General features: G+C 44.0%; 1 protein-coding gene across 1 annotated transcript in view; it reads left to right on the forward strand.

Annotated features, from left to right (window-relative positions):
* The first annotated feature begins 11665 nt into the window (after positions 1 to 11665).
* Positions 11666 to 26683, forward strand: part of LOC120063037 (plasma membrane calcium-transporting ATPase 1-like) — a 168651-nt gene continuing 153633 nt past the window's right edge. Inside the window, exon 1 of the mRNA XM_039013157.1 lies at positions 11666 to 12424. The gene's annotated coding sequence lies outside the window, so the exon portion shown is untranslated. The remainder of the gene's footprint in view (positions 12425 to 26683) is intronic.

Raw genomic sequence — 26683 nt, forward strand, 5'->3', positions numbered from 1 at the left:
AAAACCATCAAGAGCTACGATCAAACTGGCTCTCATGAGGACCACCACAGGAAAGGAAGACCCAGAATTACCTCTGCTGCAGAGGATAAGTTCATTAGAGTTACCAGCCTCAGAAAGTGCGGCCCAGATAAATCCTTTTGAGTTCAAATAACAGACACATATATACATCAACAGTTCAGAAGAAACTACGTGAATCAGGCCTTCATGGCAGAATTACTGCAAAAAAAAACACTACTAGAGGACACCAATAATTAGAAGAGACTTGCTTAGGTCAAGAAACACGAGCAATGAACATTAGACCTGTGGAAATCTGTCCTTTGGTCTGATGAGTCCAAATTTGAGATTTTTGGTTCCAACCGCTGTGTCTTTGTGAGACGCAGAGTAGGTGAACTGATGATTTCCACATGTGTGGTTCTCACCGTGGAGCATGAAGGAGGAGGTGTGGATGGTGTGGGGGTGCTTTGCTGGTGACACTGCCAGTGATTTATTTCGAATTCAAGGCACATTTAACCAGCATGGCTTCCACAGCATTCTGCAGCGATATGCCATCCCATCTGGTTTGCGCTTTGTGGGACTGTCATTTGTTTTTCAACAGGACAATGACCCAACACACCTCCAGGTTGTGTAAGGACTATTTGACCAAGAAGGAGAGTGATGGAGTGCTGCATCAGATGTCCTGGCCTCCACAATCACCCGACATCAACCCAATTGAGATGGTTTGGGATGAGTTGGACCGCAGAGTAAAGGAAAAGCAGTCAACAAGTGCTCAGAATATGTGGGAACTTCTTCAAGACTGTTGGAAAAGCATTCCAGGTGAAGCTGGTTGAGAGAATTCCAAGAGTTTGCAAAGCTGTCATCAAGTTAAAGGGTGGCTACTTTGAAGAATCTCAAATATAATTTTTTTATTTTTGTATCACTTTTTTGGTCACTAGATGATTCCATATGTGTTATTTCATAGGTTAGATGTTTTCACTATTATTCTATAATGTAGAAAATAGTACAAATAGTACAGTTTTGGTATTTAACCTGCATGTGAGGAATGCGTCTGGCGGGGATAGATCAAATCGACGATTGCGCACGCTGAGCCGGTTTGGTCAGCATGTTAGGTTGTTCTTCATGAGTTTTAGTTTAGAAAATATCTCTCTGTGGAAGTAATAGTTGCAGGAATGGGAAAGAAAGCTTGATTGCTGTAGCAATATCAGGAAAACTGAACAGAAGGGAGTGGTGCTTAAAAATTCAGCAGTTCTGCAACATCTTTAATTGAGCCTCACATTCTCCTTAATTGCCGGCCTCAACACATTACGGAAAGGGATTAACTGTATCGGAAGCTCTTAGGAAAGGTCATCTGGGTACTGGACAGACAATAAATTGGCAGATGGAAACAGATTATTATCTTTAGAGGACAACAGTTCTTGAGGGCTTGAACAAAACAATCGTTTTAAGATTTTGTTCATACTGGTGAACCAGCATTTGAGTTGTTTGGTTGCAATATCAACCGTCCCTTATCTCTGGCATATATTGGCAAGCATCATTCAAGACTAAGTTTAAACTGTGTGCAGCGCAATGGACATATAATGCACAATGTCTCAGGAAAGACTGTCTGGGTTGGCAATACACAGTATAGGAAACAGTCGGGCCCGCAACCTGGACCAACAGGCAGGGGTGAAACCATTTGCACACAAAAAAGGAGGACATAAGGTGACCAGGGGAGTCTTTCAAGTTGAATTTAATTTGATTTAATTGAATTGACCTTGAATAATGTAGGCCATTTTTGTAGGCTATTAGCCAGAAAAAAACTGCTGAATTCATCAATAAATAGTGGCCGAATTTATCCTCAAGCCGACTACTTTTTTCCTCACTAGCTAGGTTTCCATCCATTTGGCGACAGATTTTCATGCAAATATTCTCAAATCCGCATTAAAAACAATATGCGCATTTCCCACCAGAGATGTTTCCATCAAATGGACTTCTTGCAGATAAAAGGCTGTGCGTGTGTAACGGTTGTTCTCCTCCTCGTCTGAGGAGGAGCATGGATTGGACCAAAACGCAGCTGGTGATGAATACATGTTGATTTATTAAACAAGACGAACACGAAGTACACTTGAATAACTACAAAACGACGTAGACAGACCTGAACATGAGAACTTATAGAACACAAAGAATGCACGAACAGGAACCGACTAAAACAAACAAAACAGTCCCGTGTGGTAACAACACTGACACGGAAGACAATCACCCACAAACAGACGGTGTGAACAGCCTACCTTTATATGGTTCTCAATCAGAGGAAACGTCAAACACCTGCCCCTGATTGAGAACCATATAAGGCTAATTACCAATGAACCTAAACATAGAAACACATAACATAGACTGCCCACCCAGCTCAAAATAAGGTCAGGAACGTGACAGTGTGAGGACGTAGTGCATATACACATTTATTTTTCTCTTAAATTCCCACTGCATTTCCATTGCATTTTTAACTCTATTGATGGTTTTCTCACAAAAATGTTTGCTTTATATAGCGTGTGCCCACAATGGTATTGGCAAGTGCACTCTAGCCAACGGCGCTATCTGCACACTATTGGCTACAGCGCACGTATAGCCTATTTGATGAGATTATATGGACAGGCGGCAGCCAAGCATCGATGATCATGTCATCAGAACAAGACCCAAGATATTTATTGGAAAGGAGCATCAAGCTCATTACCTTGCACTTTCACCACCCTGTGAAGTTCATCATCACTTATTTCATCTGTAGCTTAATAAACTCTGTGCTTTCCCGACAAGTCGTAGTGGGAGGACCACACAACATGGCATCGCGTGACTCCAAGTTTACTTCGATATAATGGTCATTATGTCAGTATTTGTGCATAAATGCCTTTCCATCGACATTTCTCACGTAAATAATTATTCCGACACAAAAACATCTCACCTTGTCTAGCATATTTTGTTTTGTCAACATTTGGAACGTTTACAGACAAATGCTCTGTTTCCATCAGGCCTGTCATGAAATATTTTATCTGACATGTACTTTACTCGCAAAAAAGTTTGGATGGAAACCTGGTTACTGTTAGGCTATTTCATGTGTAATTTTTATAAAAGGTTTATAAATAGCAGCCAAATAGCAGCAAAATACACTATATAGCTATAGATAGTACACTGCATAATGAAACAATCCCTAGTAAGCTAGTGTTTTGATGGTGGACTGACTGTATTATTTGGCATTAATAGACTGGTTTTACGCACAATACATTTTTATTCATGCTATGAGAGAGCATGAGGACAGATCATGTCATGCAGGTTCAGGTTGCCGACACAGGACAGTTGTAAAACTCAGCAAAAAAAGAAACGTCCTCTCACTGTCAACTGCGTTTATTTTCAGCAAACTTAACATGTGTAAATATTTGTATGAACATAACAAGATTCAACAACTGAGACATAAACTGAAAAAGTTCCACAGACATGTGACGAGCAGAATTGAATAATGTGTCCCTGAACAAAGCGGGGGTCAAAATCAAAAGTAACAGTCAGTATCTGGTGTGGCCACCAGCTGCATTAAGTACTGCAGTGCATCTCCTCCTCATGGACTGCACCAGATTTGCCAGTTCTTGCTGTGAGATGTTACCCCACTCTTCCACCAAGGCACCTGCAAGTTCCTGGACATTTCTGGGGGGAATGGCCCTAGCTCTCACCCTCCGATCCAACAGGTCCCAGACGTGCTCCGTGGGATTGAGATCCGGGCTCTTCGCTGGCCATGGCAGAACACTGACATTCCTGTCTTGCAGGAAATCACGCACAGAACGAGCAGTATGGCTGGTGGCATTGTCATGCTGGAGGGTCATGTCAGGATAAGCCTGCAGGAAGGGTACCACATGAGGGAGGAGGATGTCTTCCCTGTAACACACAGCGTTGAGATTGCCTGCAATGACAACAAGCTCAGTCCGATGATGCTGTGACACACCGCCCCAGACCATGACGGACCCTCCACCTCCAAATCGATCCCGCTCCAGAGTACAGGCCTCGGTGTAACGCTAATTCCTTCGACAATAAACACGAATCCGACCATCACCCCTGATGAGACAAAACCACGACTCGTCAGAGAATAGCACTTTTTGCCAGTGCTGTCTGGTCCAGCGACGGTGGGTTTGTGCCCATAGGCGACGTTGTTGCCGGTGATGTCTGGTGAGGACCTGCCTTACAACAGGCCTACAAGCCCTCAGTCCAGCCTCTCTCAGCCGATTGCGGACAATCTGAGCACTGATGGAGGGATTGTGGGTTCCTGGTGTAACTCGGGCAGTTGTTGTTGCAATCCTGTACATGTCCCGCAGGTGTGATGTTCGGATGTACCGATCCTGTGCAGGTGTTGTTACACGTGGTCTGCCACTGCGAGGACGATCAGCTGTCCGTCCTGTCTCCCTGACGTCCTAGGTGTCTCACAGTACTGACATTGCAATTTATTGCCCTGGCCACATCTGCAGTCCTCGTGCCTCCTTGCAGCATGGCTAAGGCACATTCACGCAGATGAGCAGGGACCCTGGGCATCTTTCTTTTGTTGTTTTTCAGAGTCAGTAGAAAGGCCTCTTTAGTGTCCTAAGTTTTCATAACTGTGACCTTAATTTCCTACCGTCTGTAAGCTGTTAGTGTCTTAACGACCGTTCCACAGGTGCATGTTCATTAATTGTTTATGGTTCATTGAACAAGCATGGGAAACAGTGTTTAAACCCTTTACAATGAAGATGTGTGAAGTTATTTGGATTTTTACGAATTATCTATGAAAGACAGGGTCCTGAAAAAGGGACGTTTCTTTTTTTGCTGAGTTTATATATATTTTTTAAAGTATTTAGTAGCTGATTAGTATGCTGTTGCAGAGAAAATGTATTTTACAATCTGCAATGTTTTAGTTTCCAACTTTAATTACTGAACAAGTAATTACATTATTACCACCAGCCACCAGTCTAAAAATGGCAGCATTGAAACACTGTGTATAGCTTTGTGAAATGTTAGGTTTCACCTGAGAAAATTACGAACAAATAAGACTCCCAATAGCTAAAGTAACGCTATACATGCCCTGGCACCACAGAAAGACTATCATTGATTTGATAGGTATGGAGCCGCATACACATGTCGCAATTTCAGCACCATGGCTAAACTTTGTGAGTGGCTGTCTTGATCACCCATTCAAGGGGGGGGTCCTGAGAAACTGCGTTACTCCAGTGGTGACTACATTTTATTTTAAGTGAGTATATATTGAAAAAACTGTACTAGAAAGGAAACCTTTCAAGGGAATGTGAAAGACCACCAGGGCTGCATTATGTTCTCATTGTGTGGTCTCCCTCTCACTGACTCCAGGTAACTATGGTTACTGTACTTTACATTCAGTTGGCTCTGAGGGATGTTCTGTTTCAGTTTTTTCTCTTAGCAAATACTTGTTTAAACGCTCTGATTGATGACTGTGTTGTTATACTTGAATTCTTACCAAATGTGTAACTATAAAGTATTTTGATGGTAAGCCTAGGCCTCTAGGGGTACCCTTTTAAAAAGCTACAACAGTTCTTCAGTAAGTCAGGGTGATGTCTCCTTCCACCAAAAGATAATTGTGATCATTATATCTCTATCTCTCCTTCTTCTTACTCACTATTTTGGAAACAATTATTTCTAGGTGAGAAAGTGAAAATTAATGTGTGTGTGTGTGTGTGTGTGTGTGTGTGTGTGTGTGTGTGTGTGTGTGTGTGTGTGTGTGTGTGTGTGTGTGTGTGTGTGTGTGTGTGTGTGTGTGTGTGTGTGTGTGTGTGTGTGTGTCAGACCTGGGTTCAAATACTATTTAGGATATTTCTATTACTTTCAAAGACATTTGGAAGTAAGTATTTAGACATACCTTTTTTAAGATAAGTAGTTGAATATTGGAATGTACAGTATTTGGAATTACACCTGGAAACTATTTGAAAATACTTACTAAATACACTGACCCAAATACACCCCCATGCATTTAACACAGATATTTACAATTAGATGTGAAATAAGTATTTGAAAATATATTCAAAATGTAGGCTATTTATATGATTTGTTTTTTAAAATACTTTCAAATACGTCCAATAGAACACACATACACAGAGAGAATAGGAGAGAGAGAGACAAAAGGATAGAGGGAGAGGGAAGTAAGAGAGAGAGGGAGAGACAGCGAGCGCAATATAGGTTTGAAGCAAGGGACACTTTAATAACTGAACATAAAATGTCTGCTAGAATCTATAAGGGTCCCCAAACCTGGGAACACACTATTACACACCAAAAGCTCTTGGCGTTTTCTATTGACACATCGAGTCAACAAAACCATTGTCTCCAACCAGGTGTCAGTCCTAACACAAGCCAAAAGAAATCCCACAATGAGCTACAGCTGATTGAGGTCTCCTTCACTAGCAAGAGTTATCCCTGATACTGTGTCCTCCCTCCCATCAATTCCTCCTCTACTCTCTTCTCCTAGCCAGCGCTGTATTGACATTAGATACACAAGGCTGTTATGGCAACAAGAACAGAACAAGGGGATACGGGACAGTGCTACCAGCAACAGCCAATCAGGTTTCACCGTTACATATCACATCCCTTCTCTGGAGGGTAGACAGGCAGGGAAAGGGTGTGTGTGTGTGTGTGTGTGTGTGTGTGTGTGTGTGTGTGTGTGTGTGTGTGTGTGTGTGTGTGTGTGTGTGAGAGAGAGAGAGAGAGAGAGAGAGAGAGAGAGAGAGAGAGAGAGAGAGAGAGAGAGAGAGAGAGAGAGAGAGAGAGAGAGAGAGAAAGAGAAAGGAGATAGAGGTGAAGGAGAGACAGTGGCAGAAGGAGTGAGAGCACAAGAACTCAAATGCATTTTCTCCATTACCCAACCTGAGTGGATGGTAACAGTTGGTGATACGGCTGGTGATACGGTTGGTAATACGCGTGTCTATCCTGTGATCAAGGCTCCAGGTGAGGAGATGAAGAGATGAGTTGTGTACGGTGCTGTAGATGTACTGGTTAATTGGCAGTCTGTGTGTTTGTCCAGCCCACGGAGACTTTGTCTTACACAACACAGAGAAGAAGAGAGTAAATAGATGGGGCAGGGAATGATAGAGAAAGTAGGGGAATAGAAACAGAGGGGAAACATTTTCAATGTTTTTGGAGAGAGAGGGAGAAAGAGAGAGAGAGAGAGAGAGAGAGAGAGAGAGAGAGAGAGAGAGAGAGAGAGAGAGAGAGAGAGAGAGAGAGAGAGAGAGAGAGACAACGAGCTTGGGGATAGAGGTAATGAGAGACTCTAAAAAAGGGATAGAGAGAGATGACAGCGAAAGAGGAAGACAGGAAGAGATGAGGGGAAAAGAGGAAGAAGGAGAAGACAAGAGAGGAGATAGGGAGGGAATGACAGATAAAAGGAGGGGAATAGAAAGAGAGGAAACGTATGGGAGGAAGAGGAGGAGGAGGATAAGAAGGAAGAAGAGGGTTGATACCTGCTCTATCTCTAATGCTGCAGTGCAGGGACCTGTCAGAGGGTGAATTAACCATCTGCACATGCACGCATGGACACACACACACCAAGGTTATTATAGTAAACTAAAACTTGAACTAAAACTAATCATGAAAAAACAACTTAGTAAAATAATATAAAATAATTAATAAACCTGTTTGAAAAACTAAAACTATACTGAAACTATTATCTTTGACTCCAAAACTAACTCAAATAAAAAATGTAAAAAGACATTCATTATGTTCAGTTGTCGTTTTGGGGGGGTAAAAATCGAAGCTTTTTTCTAGTTTGGTTATCATCAAGCCTCTGAATCTGGCGGGTCACATTGAGATTGACTTTATCATTTAAAGGGAGACTCAGCGAGATGACGCCGCAGATATAGGGCTTGTTCGCGTGGATAAAGCAACCAAAAGTCAAGGAGTGGAGTCGGGGGAGGTGCATCTGCGACAGCCGAAAGTCAGACACTAATGTGGTTTTCCTACAGCAAGGCTCAGATCAACATGGCAGTGTTTCCAGGATGAAGTAAGAAACTGCAGAAACTTGCAGTCGACTGCAGTCAAAACATTATGACCATTGATCACATGATTTTTGTAAAGTTAATGCAGTCGACATTTATGCGCAAGTCTGAAAAAATGTCCCCACCCAGAATGCAACACACTTTGACAGGCGGTGACCCTCAACTTGACAAAAGTGATCCGCTCGAAGAGCCCATTGAGATAAGCGCAATGCAAGACTGCTCTTACAAAGTCACACAGAGTATGTGGACAGGTGCGCTTCCCGCCGCTACAAAGTGGTAGCTACGGGACCAAAACAGCGGAGAACTTTAGCCTCTCGCTTCAACACACCTGGTTGTTGCGGTATTTGACCTACTACTACTTGTTACTTCGTGCATCTACGTCATCTCGCTGTCTACCTTTAAACCTAACCTATGACCTGACCCATCACCGTATGTATTACTGCCCCCCAGTGGCAAGAAGTGACATAACAAAACACAAACTATACAACACATAAATGGTTCCTAGCCTCCCTAGCAAATGTTACTTTCTGTCCCTGACACTAAAACTAAAACTGAAACTAAATAATGTAAAAAACTAAATGGCTTTTTACTGAAACAGGGCCAGGGAGGACACTTTGTTATTTTTTCAACTGCTGATTGCCGCTTTAAGAGTTGGTATTGCACTACTACCCCTTCAAGATTATGGTTATGTTCCCCTGCTCAAACATTGCATCCATCAACCAATCGTTGAGTGCCACATCATCGACTGTGCAGTTGGGCAGCAGATTGCTATAACATATGATGTGGTTAACTGATAAGTAAAATACCTATCCAGGCAGATCAACAACGTCTGCAGGGAAACCCGACCTTGGTGTTGAACTACCCTTTAAGATTAGGTGTTGTACTATCCCTTTAAGATTTGATGTTGAACTTCCCCTTTAAGATTAGGTGTTGACCTATCTCTTTAATGTTTGGTGTTGACCATAGAGACAGATAGAGTACTCATATAACCTGTTTTAGCATGGAGATTGCCATTGAGGGCTTCCACCCTTTTAAAGTAGTCAACTGGGTGGGGATTCCTATGGTCTTGGAACGATCAGCCAATGATCAAAGCATTGTCTTCTTCTTCAAATTGTGTTGCCTATGGTATGTCAATGGCTTTACGCTATATCGCTGACATCTAGTGGCTACAATAAATAAATGACACAAAAGTTTAGATTCAGGACTTACAGCACTGCATGTGTCAGTAAATCGGCAATGTTAGCTTTACGCTTTTTTCAAACATAAAAGAAGAAGAAAAATGACTACTTTTAAAATTTAGATTTTGTGCTCTATGGTGTTGACCTTTTTGCTTTAAAATTTGACCTGTCCCTTCAAGATTTGGTGTTGAGTTGTCCCTTTTATACTTGTTTTATAAATGTCCCTGTAATATTTGGTGTTGAACTACCCCTTCAAGATTTGGTGTTGAGTTATCCCTTTAAGTGCGAAGGGAGAGTGTCAGTCACAGAAGAGCTGAGATGTTGACTGGCACCTCTCAGCCTGTAACACCTACATGTAGAACAGGTGCTCATGAATATCAGATGCAGTGTTTTCATGCGTTGGCGTTTCGTATAGGCCTTGGGCATACATTCTCGCCTCTGTATTCTATCAGGTCTTATATGTAGATGCAGTAAAGGTGGTTTACTGACTGAACTATGTTCAACAAACTGTCAGAAAACCGAAGACTCATGTTAGCTCCCCTAACTAATGCATAGGCTTTAGCTCAGAGGGATAACTCAGGCACAAACGTATGACAATATCGATTTGTGACTTCCTTATTTGTGTCTCTGTTTTTGACCATAACCACAAACCAGGATTTAAACCAAAAATCAAACCCTAACACTAAGACCATGATAGAGCACAGAGCGAGTTAAAATAAAGGTTAAATAAAAATGTAATTAATAAAAAGCCTTGGCGTTAACTTTTGTGGTAAAAACGAATCTTCGGGGCAAGATTGCTCATTATGCGAGCATAATATACTGAACCGCCTCTGCTACACAACTTTACATCTTATATTAACACATTTTGAACTCATTTACATTTGAAATCATTGTACTGTATGTTAGAGTTGAGACCATTCTCTCTCTCTTTCTTTCTCGCTCTTTTTCTCCAAGCTAATCACATGTTTGTGTTCCTAGAACACTCTGTTATCTACATATGGTCGTTACTATTTTAGCACATGTTAGCAACCCATCTCATTGTTTCAACCAGATTGCAGTTCTTTTTCTACCTTTAACCTATAACCTACCTTTAACCTACCTTTGCTCAGTGTTTACAAATACTAATACAACACATGGAACATTTGAGTCAAATATGCACTTTCATAAATTATATTAATTCATCAAATAATTGCATTTTTTCTATGATTTGAGCATAGAGGGAAGATAGAAATGCATGTAAATCTCTCCATATATGTGCTGACAAGTATGACCGGTCGTTTCCATGGCTACCCGTGCACATAATGTGTATTTTTATAGTGATTTTTTTAAAATTACCTTTAACCCACTAGAGTCGAATTCCGTGCCCCCGCTGAAATCTAATTAGCATAATACAAAAATCCCCATCAACATCTATCGGTTTAAACTAGAGATATCTGGTGGCAGAGCCGATGTCGCCCTTCCGCATCTGCGGTGAAAGGTGGCAGAGCTAGAGCGGTGTTTGTCCGACCATGACACATCCTGAAAATCGGTCTTCTCACGAAAAAGCCTGTAGCGTCCGATGTATGAAAATTTTTAAATAATTTAATATGTTAGCTTTGTAGAACCCCCCCCCCCCCCCCCCCTTAAGGAGGCCCAGTGCAGTCAAAAACTTGATTTATTGTATATATTTCCACACTATGAGGTTGGAATAATACTGTGAAATTGAGAACATGATGATAATGCCCTTTTAGTGTAGAAGCTGTTTGAAAAGACCGCCTGAAATTTCAGCCTGTTTTGGTGGGATGGAGTTTTGGCCTTCCATGGTGACATCACTGTGCAGTAAATTTGTTAAATAGACCAAAAGGACACAGAGTTACAAACCTCTCTGCCAATAACTGTCACTCATCATTATTCACCATTCATTCATGATTACCCATAATCATGGTAGCACCCAGATTAATGTAGATTTGCTCAGAAACATTACATTCTTATTCTTATGATTTGCCTAGTTAAATAAAATGTTAAAAATAATAATAATTTAATCAAAAGTGACTCAAAGTGACTCATTTCTATTGGGCCCAACATAACCCGAAACACTATTTAGGCCTATAGGTACATTCTTATTCTACTAAACTTTAGGCTACTTGTGGAGTCGGATTATATTCTGGTAAATTAGCAAAATTACTGGAAATCAAACATTTATTCCTGTATTGAGGACATGTAGCCAGGCCTAGGCCTAAATTTAACCATTTCATGAATCACACCGTGGAGGGCAGAGCAGACAAGCTACAACGCAGACCTGGGGGGAAATATGATAATTATATAGGTTTCCTGATGCCATTAAAGGACTATTCAGGCGATCATCGATTCAACTGTTCCATAGAAACGATCATGTCTCCTCAAGGATCCACTTTAAATGAGTAATCCCGATTTTGTCCCTCCCTCTTTCTCCCTCCGCCTCCCCCTCCGTGGCGGCGCTCGCTTCAGACGCTGTATATCTCTTTCGTTTTTCCAGCCACGGAAATCGGTGAACCGATCTTTCTATAGTTCGGAGATAGGTCGCGTTTATCTGTACTTTTACCGCGGATGGACGTGAACCCAGTCACAATTTAGCCTAGACAAAACAAGAAACCTTGCGGAGTGAATCTATTGGGACTGCTGCTGTGCATTCGGACCACCAAGAGGATCCTTCCTCTGCGCGATATTTTCCTCCTATTTGGAGAGAAGGGTGTTATGGGGTGTTAGTTTTCGAATTGAAATCTCAACAGTTGGTTTACTTTTGGTACTCATAGCGCGTTGGTCTAGTTTGTCACACACTTCACGTCAAGTTGCTGATATCTAAAACAAAAGGAAACGCTATAAAGTGCCACGATCAAGCCCGTCTCTGTGCAATGCCACAGTTGTCACATCGGAGCCCAGATGAGGAAAGAACAAAACCGTAGGCTATAGCTTGCACTTCTACAGCACGCATATTTGCGCCGATCGCATAGTGGTAAATCCCATCTCAAAGGCACAATATCAATATAGGCACTGATTTTTTGTTGTTGTTGGTGTGTGTGGTATTTCGGTGTCAAACTGTACGCCTACTCACTGAAAGACCTTTTGCACTACCCAGCTCCGACAGAAGCGGAAGAAGAGAGATACGGGATAGTAGTGTGATTGTGTGTGTTGGTGAGCTGAGGAGAGGAGCGCTCACTTAGACCATCTCCTGCCGTCTGGTTGTCATGTAGGCTACCTGACCGCCTGACTGCCCTCAGCATCCGGGTAAGGACTGCTGCCTCTACCCTTCTCTTCCAAATCTCAGGTTATTTTCCACAGGTGTGTGAGTGGAACGAATTAATGGTTTCGTGCGATGCGTGTGTTTTGCACAGGCTTTACCAATGCAACCATCCGCCTGTTGTCTGCAGATAGCGAGTTCAGTCTTGCTGGGAGAAAATAGTCAAGTTTGAATAAACAACCTCCCCTAGTTTGGTAATAAACACTGATGTTTTACAGGTGGGAAATCTAATTTCCGTATTGGGGGGGTTGCGGCTACTATTCAGACATGGAGTCTGTGTCCTTCACCAATGAGTGTTTGTCGCAACAGTTTGTCTCACGTAGACAATTGTTGTTCATATCTGGGGAGGCATTTTATGAGCTCATGGGTTTATCCTATCGTTTTATTTGGAGATTCCGCGTAAATGTAAATGTCACAGACGGCAATGCGCATCTGTCATCAGGGTCGTCTCGTGTGTATTTGATCGTGCTCGCGTGTGCGTGTATTTATCTGTGCGTAGCTCTGTGTCTGCATTATTGGATATGCCGGTTTAGCTTGATCCATTAGTTCTTCCTAGTTCAGATTCTACATGTCAACTGTAGTGAATGGTTGTGCTTTTTGACTCAAACAGAATATGTTTAGCTCGAGCTTCGAAAGAGAAGAGACAGCCTTGTTTAATTAACACGCGCTCGCTCGTTGCGAGAAGTAAATCCTTCTTACATAATTTCCAAGGGATGGGCATCAGCTCTCCTCCTCTCCATTCTCCTTCCTTTTCTGGGTGTGTCCTCGCGCTATTGCGTTTCTACAGGGGGAGACCCCGCAAAATCTGCTCGTGACTATTTTTCAGATTGTGTGACCTCCAAAGGAGGTCATCGGCGCTGTTATTTTCCTCCGGCAGCGGAGTGTCAAGGGCCACGGCTATTATTGCAATATTATTATATTCAGAACATTCAGGTTGAGCTCCCCCCTTTTTAAAGCCAGCCTTTATCCCGTATACGCACTTTCACCTTCACTCTAGACTAGACAAGACTAGACTAGGTGTGACTGCTGCAGTAAACTGAAAATGTCTAATCATACTGTAGGCTACACCTTCCCCTCAGGAACAGCCTCAGAAAAACATTACATATTTAACTTATTGACTACTACTTGTTGTGTGTTTTAATGCTGTAACGTACAGTACCAGTCAAAAGTTTGGACACCTACTAATTCAAGGGTTTTTCTTTATTTTGACTATTTATACCTTGTAGAATGAAAGTGAAGGCATCAAAACTATGAAAAAACACATTGAATCATGTAGTAACCTAAAATGTGTGAAACAAATCAAAATATAGCTACCCTTTGCCTTGATGACAGCTTTGCACACTCTTGGCATTCTCTCAACCAGCTTCATGAGGAATGCTTTTCCAACAGTCTTGAAGGAGCTCCCACATATGCTGAGCACTTGTTGGCTGCTTTTCCTTCACTCTGCGGTCCAACTCATCCCAAACCATGTCAATTGGGTGGAGGCCAGGTCATCTGATGCAGCACTCCATCACTCTCCTTCTTAGCCCTTACACAGCCTGGAGGTGTGTTGGGTCATTGTCCCGTTGAAAAACAAATGACAGTCCCACTAAGCGCATACTAAGTGGGATGGTGTATCGCTGCAGAATGCTGTGGTAGATCATCCATTCACCTACTCTGCGTCTCACAAAGACACGGCGGTTGGAACCAAAAGTCAGAATTTGAGATTTATCAGACCAAAGGACACATTTCCACCAGACTAATGTCCATTTGCTCATGTTTCTTGGGCCAAGCAAGTCTCTTATGTTCTTTAGTAGTGGTTTCTTTGCAGCAATTTGACCATGGCCTGATTCACACAGTCTCCTCTGAACAGTTGATGTTGAGATGTGTCTCTTACTTGAACTCTGAAGCATTTATTTGGGCTTCAATTTCTGAGGCTGGTAACTCTAGTGAACTTATCCTCTGCAGCGGAGGTACCTCTGGGTCTTCCTTTCCTGTGGCGGTCCTCATGAGAGCCAGTTTCGTCATAGTGCTTGATGGTTTTTGCAACATTGAAATCTTCCGTATTGACTGACCTTCGTGTCTTAAAGTAATGATGGACTGTCATTTCTCTTTGCTTATTTGAGCTGTACTTGCCATAATATGGACTTGGTCTTTTATCAAATAGGGCTATCTTCTGTATACCACACCTACCTTGTCACAACACAACTGATTGGCTCAAATTTATTAAGATAGAAATTCTACAACTTTAGCGAGGCACACCTGTTAGTTGAATGCATTCTGCTTGAGAGAATGCCAAGAGTGTGTGAAGCTGTCAAAGGCAAAGGGTGGCTACTTTGAAGAATCTCAAATATAAATTATATTTTTATATGTTTAACACTTTTTAAAAATTATTATACTATATATTTTGGGGGGGTTAGTACATGATTCCATATGTGTTATTTCATAGTTTCTGGTGTCTTCACTATCATTCTACATTGTAGTAAATAGTACAAATAATGAAAAACCACAAGAATGAGTAGGTGTGTCCAAACTTTTGACTGGTTCTGTATATGTATAGCATCGTCTGTCACAGGCATCATTATTATTATTATTATTATAGTGTGTCTCATTCATCTCTTTGACTGAGGGAATGTTCTGTGTCATGTCTGTTAACTTGATCAATACAACTCATAACCTGATCAATAACACTCACATTATCAATATAGTAAATGACACTGCATGCATGCATAGTGCTGTGTGTCTGTCCTGCCTTTCTGTCCTGTCTGTATGGTGATATGCCGGTTATTTATTATCTTGGACTGTCTGAAAAAGGCAGCAAACATCTCTCTAAGTGTGTTTCGTCCCTCTGATGAAGGGTATCAACCTTTATAGCAGAAAGTAATTGCGGGTTTGCTGGTTCAAGACGCACTCTGAAACTCCATCGTACTCCAGACAGAGCAGCAAACGGTGATGTCAGCTTTTCAGTGTGACATCGTCATATAGATTGCGTTCCCCTCCTCAAACGTTGCATTCACCAACCAATGGTTGCATGCATCAACCGGTGATTGCATGCCACGTCGTCGACTGGCGTATTGCTATAATATAGTATGTTAGCTGATGTGTAAAATACCTATCCAGGTGGTGTACGGTCTGGCAGGGGTCAGCAACTTCTGAGCAGAGGAATGTGTCCTCTGTCCTTGTCCCATGATCCTGTGGGACATCCTTTTCTGCCTCGTTAATCCACTAGTCACATGCATGAATGACTACCCCTGTGTCTCCACCATGCCACCCTCTGGAAGTCACCCTCTTGAGTTGTGTCAGCAACACGTGATAATGGAGGTCCCTCAAAGCGAGTTAGTAGGGGGAAAGGGGGTGGTTAGGGATTCACAAAATCTCACCAGTCCCCATCATAAAGACACCATGGCTACCGACCTAATCATTCCCAGCTTCCTACTGGTCCATCTCTTCGATCTAATCGTCCTCAGCTTCCTTCTTGCTCATCCATCCTTCAAATCTCCACTGTGCCCGAGGGGACTTGTCTGCCAAGGTTGATGGGGGAGATTGCCCCTTTTTAAGCTAATATATACCCTTGGGACAGTATGCTACTCTTCAGTCTTGGTCCCAGGGGCCCAACAAGGTTAATAATATATGCCATTTAGAAGACTGGATTGCACTCCCTGTACTGTCATGAATTCCCTGTGGCAATTGAACCCACAACCCTTTGTGTTGGTAGCATCAACCGAGGACCACACGGAGGCACATCCTTATAGTCCAGGGTTTGAACCCAGACTAAACTCTGTCGTACTGCACTCGTTGTACTTTTGTCTAAACTGTGTTATTGTGAATGTGTCTTGCACACGTTGGTACAGGGTTGACGGGCTCTGTGTTACGTGTGTTTATACATTTTCATTGTGTTTTGTTGGTCCGTATTGTAGTGGTTGTTGTGTTAGTGTGCATTCTTTTAGGAGGTGTGTGCTATGCTAGTTGGTGTGTATTGTTGTAGTTGGCGTCTGTTATGCTAGTTGGTGTGTATTGTTGTAGTTGGCGTCTGTTATGCTAGTTGGTGTGTATTGTTGTAGTTGGCGTCTGTTATGCTAGTTGGTGTGTATTGTTGTAGTTGGCGTCTGTTATGCTAGTTGGTGTGTATTGTTGTAGTTGGCGTCTGTTATGCTAGTTGGTGTGTATTGCAGACTCTGTTTCTGTGTATTGTGCCGCGATCATTCCATATATGTGACTACCATAATTAATATTCTAGTATTCACTATGCTGCATCTTCCCAACTAATTGTACATATTATATATTTTGTCTTACGCTCTGGGTGGGCTTGGGAGGCCTGCCAGAACTGTGACACTCTAGGAAACCTCATCAGTAGCTATCTAAACAGAATGCATTAACCTAGCAACTTCCAACGTCCATTGTACTCACTTCTCTTGTTACGTCATGTAACCAACCTCGCTAACCCATTATTGAAGGTTTTTCTACATGACTGTTTGTTCTGGGCGGTGATGTTTCAATTCCCGATTGGGTGGGAAGAGAGGACATCTTCCGAAAGGATTGGGCTCACGCAGAGGCTGACCGGTTTATTTCCCCTCGTTCAAATCCCCCGCTCCTCACCTCTCTTCTTATTACACTCCTCTATTCAATCCCCATTCTCCCACCTCTTTTCCGCTCACCCCCCCCCCCCCCCCCCCCCCATTCCTCTTCATGTTCAGGATTGAGTGAACTAAGAATTGAGTTAGTCTCAGAGTCACGATTCGTAGCAGAGGTTAAGCCCCCAAAACCAAGTGCCTCTTTAGCACCCTATCTCGTCTCAGAAAGGGCCCCCCCCACACACACACACACACACACACACACACACACACACACACACAGAGTGTTAAGCCTGGATTGCTGGGTGAGTTTGTTCTGAGTCCTATCCCAGCTGGAAAAGAGAGAGGAGTTAGATATAGGCCTGTAGTGTTATGGTGCTGCTACACTACATGACCAAAAGTATGTGGACACCCTGCTCGTTGAAAATCTCATTACAAAATCATGGGCATTAATATGGAGTTGGTCACCTCTTTGCTGCTATAACAGCCTCCACTCTTCTGGGAAGGCTTTCCACCCGGCACAGCCAGAAGAGGACTGGCCACCCCTCATAGCCTGGTTCCTCTCTAGGTTTCTTCCTAGGTTTTGGGCCTTTCTAGGGAGTTTTTCCTAGCCACCGTGCTTCTACACCTGCATTGCTTGCTGTTTGGGGTTTTAGGCTGGGTTTCTGTACAGCACTTTGAGATATCAGCTGATGTACGAAGGGCTATATAAATAAATTTGATTTGATTTCCACTAGATGTTGGAACATTGCTGCAGGACTTGCTTCCATTCAGCCACAAGATCATTAGTGAGGTTGGGCGATTAGGCCTGGCTCACAGTCGGTGTTCCAATTCATCCCAAAGGTGTTAGATAGGGTTGAGCTCTGGGCTCTGCAGGCCAGTGAAGTTCTTCCACACCGACCTCGATAAACCATTTCTGTATGGACCTTGCTTTGTGCACAGGGGCATTGTCATGCTGAAACAGGAAAGGGCCTTCCCCAAACTGTTGACACAAAGTTGGAAGCACAGAATCGTCTAGAATGACATTGAATGCTGTAGCTTTAAGATTTCCCTTCACTGGAACTAAGAGGCCTAGCCCGAACCATGAAAAACAGCCCAGCACCATTATTCCTCCTCCACCAAACTTTACAGTTGGCACAATGCATTGGGGCAGGTAGCGTTCTCCTGGCATCCGCGAAACCCAAATTCCTCCTTTGGACTGCCAGATGGTGAAGCGTGATTCATCACTCCAGAGAACGCGTTGCCACTGCGCCAGAGTCCAATGGAGGCGAGCTTTACACCACTCCAGCCGACGCTTGGCATTGTGCATGGTGATCTTAGGCTTGTGTGCGGCTGCTCGGCCATGGAAACCTGTTTCATGAAGCTCCCGACGAACAGTTCTTGTGCTGACGTTGCTTCCAGAGGCAGTTTAGAACTCGTTAGTGAGTGTTGCAACCGAGGACAGGCGATTTTTACACGCCACACGCTTCAGCACTCGGCGGTCCCCTCCTGTGAGCTTCTGTGACCTACCACTTCGCGGCTAAACTGTTGTTGCTCATAGACTCTTCCACTTCACAATAACAGCACTTACAATTGACCGGGGCAGCTCTAGTAGGGCAGCCATTTTATGAACTGACCTGTTTGAAAGGTGGCATCCAATGGAGGTGCCACGTTGAAAGTCACTGAGCTCTTCAGTTAGGTTATTCTACTGCCAATGTTTGTCTATGGCAATTGCACGGCTGTGTGCTCGATTTTTATACACCGGTCAATAATGGGCGTGACTGTTAATAACCAAATCCACTAATCTGAAGAGATGTCCACATATTTTTGGCCATATAGTATAACTGCCAGGCACGCAGAGATGCGTGTCGCCACCTGGGTGTATATAATAGGTTTTATGTATAGATTTAGTCTAACACACACACACACACACACACACACACACACACACACACACACACACACACACACACACACACACACACAAGTATGTGGGTGTGTATATGTCCCAGTTACTCCTACATTCAGCTATGATATCAGCAGTATTTTTGCTTTATCACAAACGAGGTACTAGGGTAGTGAATTGATGTTATTCTCAGCTGTAAGCTAGCAAGGAAAGTCAATCTACAAAGCTGGAAGCTACCGGTATCTTCTTGCATTGTAAAGTGTTCTAGACTGTAATGGATATTGTTTTGCGAACACTTTCGACATTTCTAGCTACATGCCATATTGCATTATTCAATGGCACTTTACCCTAATTGTTCCAGTAAGTCACTCTGGATAAGAGCGTCTGCTAAATTACTAAAATGTAAATGTTAGCCTCTGTGCAGCAGAAGTGGAGATGCAGGCCAGGCTCCGTGTGAGTGCAGTGGTTCAGGCTAGAGCTAGCAATGAGTAAGTAGAGCAGGCACGTTGCGCTTTAAGGGGGCATCGGCTGCACTGATGGACAGACTTGATCCTCTCTCAATCAGTAGACGACATGAGACACATTTGATAGAAGTACCGAAGGGAAAAATAAATAAAATAATAATTATAGTACCGAACCGTTTTTCCTGTTCTTGTATCGAAAAAGTACAGAGGTTTCGGTATACCATGCAACACTAATCTCCTCTCTGCACTCTCCTCTCCTTTGTTCGTCATCGTGGCAAATTGTTTGAGTGTTTTTCGTTCTGTACGTGTGTGTTTAGTCATGATGAACTTCTCATTAAGGTGTTGCAGACTGCTGCTGAGGATGTGATGAGCTGCAAGCAGGCTGATGACGGCTCGGTCAATTTTGTGTGTGTGAGTGAGAGTCAGTGTGAAGTGACAGCTCGGCGCACACACACAGCTGCTAGATGTGTTGCGAGTTGTATTAATAGAGCGTGGAGGTGAAGTGTCCCCTGAGAGTCCCTGTGGTGCATTGTGGGATTGTGGAGTGTTGACAGGATCGACACAGAGTAGAGGTGTGTGTGTGGGGGGGGGGCGTGCGGCTTCAGCTCATTATCACACAACATCACTGGCGTACTCGTTGAGACAAACACACACCAGTTTCTGAACACATGAGGTTGTCATTGTTGAGTTCATCTATGGTGCCAAACAATGTGACTCTTTATCCCTGCTGCAAGGATGTGTGTGTGTGTGTGTGTGTGTGTGTGTGTGTGTGTGTGGATATTAGCAGACAGGCAAAAATGTGCAACACTGATGAAGAGGTTGGATTGATTAGAAAACATGCTAATGAAGGAGAGAACGTGATGGAGAGAGAGGCACAGAGCGATAGAGAGAACATGTATGAGTAAGGGGGGGGGGGGGGGGATGAATGGAGCGGAGAGGGATTGTGAGAGAGAGCGGGAGGAGAGCAAGTCCGAGGCAAGAGGATTACATGGAGACGGTGATAGGGGCCATTAACATATGCTGTCGCTGATGAAACGGGTGTGACTCTGGTACCCAACCCAGATGGTTGTTTACATTGAGAGCACACCTACATTCATACACACATAGTGAAGCGAGGGGCTCTTAGATAGTAGGCCACTAAGTTATTTCCTGCGTTCTATTATAATCCTCAGCAGCATGGTTAATGCATGCCTGTTTGTTCATTTTGGCCTTCTCTATCAGAGCAAATTGTTGATGATCATAAATAGCCAGCCTCTGCATTTTAGTAGTACACCGTTTCACATATCTTTTTTTTATTTTTAGATATTCAAAGCAAAACATGCTTTTTAGATCATCACAATAGTATTCAAAAGAAATGTCCTGTCTCACGATACCTATTACTGTTACCATAATGATTTGTTGTTTTTAATATCATGGTCTGTCTCACTTTGCCTGAGCAACGGTGGCCTTGCCATTCTTGCTATAATAAAGCTGATCTGAAGCGGAATTGGAGACGGGCAGAGAGGGAGCGAGAGAAGAAGAGGGAGAGTGGTGAGGTTAGGATGAGGTGTAGTCATTTACTGGAACCAATGGAAGGTATTTGCACGGAGGGAGGGAGGGAGGGAGAGATGCACTGCACTGCACTGGTTGTGGAACTCACATTGGCTCCAGAGAAGGAGAGCGATGCGTTGCACTCGTTTACTGAACTCCCTATGTATGGTAACAGTACGGCGGTTAAACTCATAGAGGAGAGGTGGATGAGGGGACAGGAGAGGGGGTGGGACAAAAGGGTCAGAGGTGGAGTGTTGTAGGCGCAGAGGAAGTGGAAATTTGGATGGTTTCCTCATGTTCTGTGTTCCTCATGCATATTTTCTCCTCGCCATTTCACTTCCTGATATTTTAACGACACTGGGCTGTGGCCTCTCTCTCTCCCTCTCTGTCCCTCTTTTCCATCTGTTTGTGTTTATGTAGCCAGCTTGTGTGTGTGTGTGTGTGATGTAGTTGTTTAGTTAATGTGTGTTTAAGTAGCCAGTGTATTTAGTTCTAGTGCTGTAGTTTGTTTGGAAGTCTGGCAGTAACAGTAACACACGTCAGATGTAGCTGCCGGGCCCAATGCCAAGAGGGAACTCTCTGGCTCACTGCCTCCCTCCATCCCCTTGTTCTCTGCTTCTCTGCCTCTCTGCCTCTCTCTGCTCCCTGTCCTTCCTACCACACCCTCCTCTGTCCTTCCTCGTCTTCCCCGTCACTCCTTTTTCCTCCCTGTCTATCTCTCGGTTCATTCATCATTCTCCCTTCTTTCTCTCTCTGGGATGGGGGAGTTGGGGAGTGTGTGTGTGTAGTTCTATAGTTGTGTTTTATGTAGTTGTGTAGTTAAATGTGTGTTTATGTAGCCAGTCTGTTGTGTATATGTAGCCAGTGTATGTAGTTCTAGTGCTGTAGTTGTTTGGAAGTCTGGCAGTAACAGTAACACACGTCAGATGTAGCTGCCGGGCCCAATGCCAAGAGGGAACTCTCTGGCTCACTGCCTCCTTCCCTCCCTCCATCCCCTTGTTCTCTCCCTCTCTCCCTCTGCCTCTCTCTGCTCCCTGTCCTTCCTACCACACCCCCCTTCCGCCTTCCTCGTTTTCCCCGTCACTCCTTATTTTCCTCGTCTATCTCTCAGTTCATTCATCATTCCCCCTTCTTTCTCTCTCTGGGATGGGGGAGTTGGGGAGGGGGTGTCGGGGGTCTGATCTGTCCACCCAGACCAGCCTCCAGACAGGCGAGTGTTTATAGCGGTCACCACCTTAACCTCATGTGCGCACGCACACACACACACACACACACACACACACACATCGTCACAGAGATGAACTGCTCGGATATTTATGAGCTACAATAAGCTAGTTTCCGAATCACACACAATGCTATTAAAACAGGGTTTTGTATTAAAACTGATTGTGCATCGTTAGCTGTTGGTTATGTAATGAGGTGTGCGTGCGTCCTGTGTCTGGAGCAGTGAATGGGGGCGGAATGCTGAATGTTGTATTTGGGTTGAGAAACAGGGTGTGGTGCTGTTTGGACATTATTACTGAACACAATGAGGCTGTGCTGTTCTCGCCTACTGCGGCTGTTTATTGAAGATATATATATACACACACTGAACTTCATTCAGTTGACTGGCCCAACGTCAAATCCAAAATGGAAGAAGGAAACAGGAATATTATACTGAAAATGAAATGTGCAGGCTGGCCTGAGAACCTGAAACAGACGTTCCACTAACAGAACAGAAGTTATTCCACGTTTTATACAGCATAAACCAACCAATTTCTACACGTCCGTTCATTCCTCTGACAGAGTGCGAAAACATTAGTCTGCTGATATATGTTCAGTGGTGTTAATGAAATTAAACTGGCTAGTCTGCGTGGATCAGAGTTCCTGCTCATTGGAGGTTTAGCACCAACTTTTCCATGGGTCAAACAATCAAAGGCGCTGTTGTCCTTGACCTAAATAGCGCTGCATTATGATCATTTGAGTGCTGTAAATAACGTGTTTTTCCACTGCTGCCCTGTGTGCTGGTCCCATTAAACAAGAGGCCTTACAGAAGGAGAAGGGGAAAGGGAGAGAGAGTGGGTGCGGAGACGGAGAAGCACATGGGGGCATTCATACAGATGCTGTATGTATTGTGTAGATCCTACACACCTCTTTGTATGGAATAAAACATCTGATCAGCTCTATACATCACACGTCTAGCTGCTGAGTAAGCTGATTGTGTCGAGACAAGGCGAGTGGATTCTAGAAGAGCGAATGAGGACGAAGCCGCGTAGATTGGGAGGACTGTGAGATAGGACTGTGAGATACGCCCAGCCCGTCCCAACCCACAAGTATCAATGGCTCTCTGTGTTTGCGTCACTGTCTCAAGCAAACCTGGTTAGCACAAATTCCATTAGCATGACTTCATTTAAAGCAAGCGGTGGCAGTGAGGTAGGAATGCTGGGGGTGTGCTGAACATACTGAAAACCCCGACATTTGTTGTGACTCAACATCTGGGACCATCTTGTGACTGCAGTAGAGGAACAACCTTGCAAAACAGTCATCTGAAGCTGACAAACTAATTTTCCTAAAGAACTAGCACTTCCCTCTCTCTGTGTGTGTGTGTGTGCGCTATTACACAATGTTTGTGTGTTTCCAATGTCTTGAGGGTCGAATGAGTCTCCTTCAGTCTAAACACTTGTCGCTTTAGTAAATCATCGCTAATTACACAATGTGACCTTGCTGCACATGCCAAGTGTTATTTGTGACATTTACTAGTAGTGAGTCAATGTTGGCCAACATTGGATACCCCCTGCTGTTATTGTATATATATATATATATATATATACACTGCTCAAAAAAATAAAGGGAACACTTAAACAACACAATGTAACTCCAAGTCAATCACACTTCTGTGAAATCAAACTGTCCACTTAGGAAGCAACACTGATTGACAATAAATTTCACATGCTGTTGTGCAAATGGAATAGACAACAGATGGAAATTATAGGCAATTAGCAAGACACCCCCAATAAAGGAGTGGTTCTGCAGGTGGTGACCACAGACCACTTCTCAGTTCCTATGCTTCCTGGCTGATGTTTTGGTCACTTTTGAATGCTGGCGGTGCTTTCACTCTAGTGGTAGCATGAGACGGAGTCTACAACCCACACAAGTGGCTCAGGTAGTGCAGCTCATCCAGGATGGCACATCAATGCGAGTTGTGGCAAGAAGGTTTGCTGTGTCTGTCAGCGTAGTGTCCAAAGCATGGAGGCGCTACCAGGAGACAGGCCAGTACATCAGGAGACGTGGAGGAGGCCGTAGGAGGGCAACAACCCAGCAGCAGGACCGCTACCTCCGCCTTTGTGCAAGGAGGAGCACTGCCAGAGCCCTGCAAAATGACCTCCAGCAGGCCACAAATGTGCATGTGTCTGCTCAAACAGTCAGAAACGTCCACAGGTGGGGGTTGTGCTTACAGCCCAACACCATGCAGGAAGTTTGCCATTTGTCAGAGAACACCAAGATTGGCAAATTCGCCACTGGCGCCCTGTGCTCTTCACAGATGAAAGCAGGTTCACACTGAGCACGTGACAGATGTGACAGAGTCTGGAGACGCCGTGGAGAACGTTCTGCTGCCTGCAACATCCTCCAGCATGACCGGTTTGGCGGTGGGTCAGTCATGGTGTGGGGTGGTATTTCTTTGGGGGGCCGCACAGCCCTACATGGGCTCGCCAGAGGTAGCCTGACTGCCATTAGGTACCGAGATGAGATCTTCAGACCCCTTGTTAAACCATATGCTGGTGCGGTTGGCCCTGGGTTCCTCCTAATGCAAGACAATGCTAGACCTCATGTGGCTGGAGTGTGTCAGCAGTTCCTGCAAGAGGAAGGCATTGATGCTATGGACTGGCCCGCCCGTTCCCCAGACCTGAATCCAATTGAGCACATCTGGGACATGTCTCGCTCCATCCACCAACGCCACGTTGCACCACAGACTGTCCAGGAGTTGGCGGATGCTTTAGTCCAGGTCTGGGAGGAGATCCCTCAGGAGACCATCCGCTACCTCATCAGGAGCATGCCCAGGCATTGTAGGGAGGTCATACAGGCACGTGGAGGCCACACACACTACTGAGCCTCATTTTGACTTGTTTTAAGGACATTACATCAAAGTTGGATCAGCCTGTAGTGTGGTTTTCCACTTTAATTTTGAGTGTGACTCCAAATCCAGACGTCCATGGGTTGATAAATTTGATTTCCATTGATAATTTTTGTGTGATTTTGTTGTCAGCACATTCAACTATGTAAAGGAAAAAGTATTTAATAAGAATATGTCATTCAATCAGATCTAGGATGTGTTATTTTAGTGTTCCCTTTATTTTTTTGAGCAGTGTATATATATATATATTTTTTTTTTGTAAATTGTAATCCAGAGTGATGTCACTTGACAGCATGCCTCTGAGTGATTGGTTAGAAGACAGGCTCAGGGTCATTAGCTGACGTGGGGTGTTCTGCCCCAGAATGCAACACAACACAGGGTGTGTAGCCAAGCCAGCATATAACCTACATGAATGGAATTAGAAGTGGAACCCAGCTAGTCATTATGAATGAAACCATGGCACGAGCAGAGGCAGTAGTAACATGCCATCCAACCAAGTGGACCGATCTCCCTCAGAATCATATTACAGCGTTCTACTGTTCACTCCTGATACGTGTCATTCTCTTCCAGTGCACTGCAGTTCACCATTTTCCCATTCAAATACATGTTCTACTACTTGCGTCAGTTTAGTGCTTGATTTCATTAGTCTCAAGTCATTGAATATATCGGGAGTTGGCTGTAGGCCTATATAGCTCAGCCATTGTATCCCAAACAAGACAACCATAATTCTGAATCAATCTATTGTAAACACCAACGCAGGCCTGTTGGGGATAGGGCCGGCCCGTGACCACCGGTGTCTCTGGGATCAATAGAACAAGAGGTCAGCTGAATAGGGTCAGGACCAGATGTTTTTTTTTTACCTCTAACCTCTGGCCACACACACTGGTAGCATGCTCAGTGACACTACGCTCCAGGGTGAGTGGTTCTATAATGGGTCTGTCAGTATAAGAGCTGTTGTGTTACCGTCTCAACAGTAGACCACTTTAACAGCATTTTTGTCTTCCTCTGTGAAACACAGTTGGCTTCATATTGACACAATGTCAAGCTGTTAGCCCAAAAATGCTTCGTCCACTGCAAGGTACTTTACTCAGAAATAGAATACTGCCAGTAGAGATTGCATCCTGTGCATCACATTTCATGTAAAAATATCTCCCCTTTTTTAAAAGCGCCAGTCCTGGAGAGCCCGTTTAGAAGTCGTGTGTGAATGGGGAAGCAGGTATTTGAACAGGCGTTCACGTCGAACCCTGATTTGTGTTGGACTCCATGCAGGCTGGGATTTGTGGGAGGCTGTATGGTGCCTCTCGTCCTTAAGCACTGGTATGCTCCCTCTCTCTCTCTCAATTGATGCAGTTAGATGTATCTGTGTGTGAGAGGGAGGGAGAAGAGGGAGGGAGAGAGTGATGATATGACTGGCCTTTATCTGAGGGACCTTCTGTGCTATCTAATAATCACTGCTGTAGCCGTCCCAGGCCCCCCCCCCCCCCCCCCCCGACACACACACACACACACACACACACACACACACACACACACACATTTTTTTCAATTTAAGGGCTTTATACACTCCTTTCCCTCAGCCACCCATCTTCTCTCTCCCCGCCCAATCTCCTTGAGGTATTGGGTGTGGAACTTGGCGTGAGAGATGCTTTGAGGGAATGCGGGAGGGGGGGGGGGGGGGGGGAGGAGGATGGAGAATTAGGCATTGG

This window comes from Salvelinus namaycush, chromosome 2 (genome assembly GCF_016432855.1).
Source record: "Salvelinus namaycush isolate Seneca chromosome 2, SaNama_1.0, whole genome shotgun sequence".
NCBI classification, from domain to species: Eukaryota; Metazoa; Chordata; class Actinopteri; order Salmoniformes; family Salmonidae; genus Salvelinus; species Salvelinus namaycush.